Source organism: Oncorhynchus nerka, linkage group LG27 (assembly GCF_034236695.1).
Source record: "Oncorhynchus nerka isolate Pitt River linkage group LG27, Oner_Uvic_2.0, whole genome shotgun sequence".
In the NCBI taxonomy this organism is placed as follows: domain Eukaryota; kingdom Metazoa; phylum Chordata; class Actinopteri; order Salmoniformes; family Salmonidae; genus Oncorhynchus; species Oncorhynchus nerka.
This window is the reverse complement of record NC_088422.1, coordinates 8913-11222: the sequence shown is the minus strand read 5'-3', so window position 1 is coordinate 11222 and position 2310 is coordinate 8913. Positions and strand designations below refer to the sequence as shown.

The following is a 2310-nucleotide window of genomic DNA, read 5'->3' as shown; positions in this document are numbered from 1 at the left end:
GTCATAAGGTGAATGCACCAATTTGTAAGTCGCTCTGGATAAGAGCGTCTGCTAAATGACTTAAATGTTAATGTTAAATGTTAAATGTTAAGAGCCATAATACCCATTAAAAACAAGCGGTCAAACAGGAAAATGGTTCCAATCATTTTTCCACCCTTCATGTTCCCCACAGGGGATTTTAAAAACACTTAAAATAAGGGCTGTGTTTCTTGTCGGCTTACCCTGGAGTGGTAAACTATTTGAATCATTATGGACCTCAGACCACACGTAGCAGGAATGTATTCAGAGCGCCCAAGCTAGCCACACATGCAGAGTGCGTTTCGCGACTAAAAAAGGTAAGTCTGAATACCAACTACTGAGAAGTGCGAAGGAAAAGCATGAATTCCGAAATTGGGACCGAGCCCTAAGTGAATAGGCTTACTGTCCAATTTGTTAAAATGTGTTTCCGCCCGGTTTCGAACCGGGGACCTTTCGCGTGTGAGGCGAACGTGATAACCCCTACACTACGGAAACCTAATGAGTGGAATACTAAGGGTGTGGCTGACTTTGGCATTTATCGCTCTCAGAACCTATTGAAAATCAGAAATTACTTAGTCCATTAATTAAGCAATAAGGCTTGAGAAGCCGGGAATTATGAGGTATTTTTTAAATATTTGTTTTATTAATAAAAACTATATGTTATCGCTTTGTCATTATGGGGTATTGTGTGTAGATAGATTTGATTTTATTTCATCCATTTTAGTATATGTCTGTAACGTAACAAAATGTGGAAAGAGTAAGGGGCCTGAAAACTTTCCGAATGCACTGTACCTATGCAGGCTAGCTTCTTTTCCTTTGCTAGCCAGCCAACTAAATCTATCACACAATCACATCAAGCAGCTGAAATGACAGAAAACGATCTACATTTTTGTTTGTTTTACCTTGGATTATATTGCCATTTCTTTGGATATATCCATTACAATGACCCTGATAAATGAATTTGCCTGGCTCAGAGAAGCTTTCAGTCTGTTCACATTCATACAGATCGCACGGTGGAGGTCCCCCAAAAAACGGCAACATTGATCCACAGGTCGGAGAGGTAGACAGCAAGGTTTAGATAAACCACAACTGTTTCAAACCAAATGCTAGCCTCTGGGCATTGGGAAATATTGAATATGACCTTTCGCGTGTGAGGCGAACGTGATAACCACTACACTACTGAAACTACAATACAAAAAGAGGAAGTCGTGGAAAATATTAGGAATGCCCACAAGTCTACCTCACATAATATCCCAAAGTGAGTACCACAGAAAGAGCCATAATACCCATTAAAAACTAGCGGTCATACAGGAAAATGGATCCAATCATTTTTCCACCCTTCATGTTCCCCACAGGGGATTTTAAAAACACTGAAAATAAGGGCTGTGTTTCTTGTCGGCTTACCCTGGAGTGGTAAACTATTTGAATCATTATGGACCTCAGACCACACGTAGCAGGAATGTATTCAGAGCGCCCAAGCTAGCCACACATGCAGAGTGCGTTTCGCGACTAAAAAAGGTAAGTCTGAATACCAACTACTGAGAAGTGCGAAGGAAAAGCATGAATTCCGAAATTGGGACCGAGCCCTAAGTGAATAGGCTTTACTGTCCAATTTGTTAAAATGTGTTTCCGCCCGGTTTCGAACCGGGGACCTTTCGCGTGTGAGGCGAACGTGATAACCCCTACACTACGGAAACCTAATGAGTGGAATACTAAGGGTGTGGCTGACTTTGGCTGGGTGGGGCATTTATCGCTCTCAGAACCTATTGAAAATCAGAAATTACTTAGTCCATTAATTAAGCAATAAGGCTTGAGAAGCCGGGAATTATGAGGTATTTTTTAAATGTTTGTTTTATTAATAAAAACTATATGTTATCACTTTGTCATTATGGGGTATTGTGTGTAGATAGATTTTATTTTATTTCATCCATTTTAGTATAAGTCTGTAACGTAACAAAATGTGGAAAAAAGTAAGGGGCCTAAAAACTTTCCGAATGCACTGTACCTATGCAGGCTAGCTTCTTTTCCTTTGCTAGCCAGCCAACTAAATCTATCACACAATCACATCAAGCAGCTGAAATGACAGAAAACGATCTACATTTTTGTTTGTTTTACCTTGGATTATATTGCCATTTCTTTGGATATATCCATTACAATGACCCTGATAAATGAATTTGCCTGGCTCAGAGAAGCTTTCAGTCTGTTCACATTCATACAGATCGCACAGTGGAGGTCCCCAAAAAACGGCAACATTGATCCACAGGTCGGAGAGGTAGACAGCAAGGTTTAGAT

The 2310-nt window shown here is 40.2% G+C and overlaps 2 non-coding genes across 2 annotated transcripts; both read right to left on the bottom strand.

The window, feature by feature from the left end:
• Window positions 1-440: 440 nt before the first annotated feature.
• Window positions 441-513, bottom strand: trnav-cac (transfer RNA valine (anticodon CAC)). Its single transcript has one exon. It is a non-coding gene; the product is annotated as a tRNA-Val (tRNA).
• Window positions 514-1642: 1129 nt separating this feature from the next.
• On the bottom strand, window positions 1643-1715 carry trnav-cac (transfer RNA valine (anticodon CAC)). The gene has a single exon. It is a non-coding gene; the product is annotated as a tRNA-Val (tRNA).
• Window positions 1716-2310: the final 595 nt, after the last annotated feature.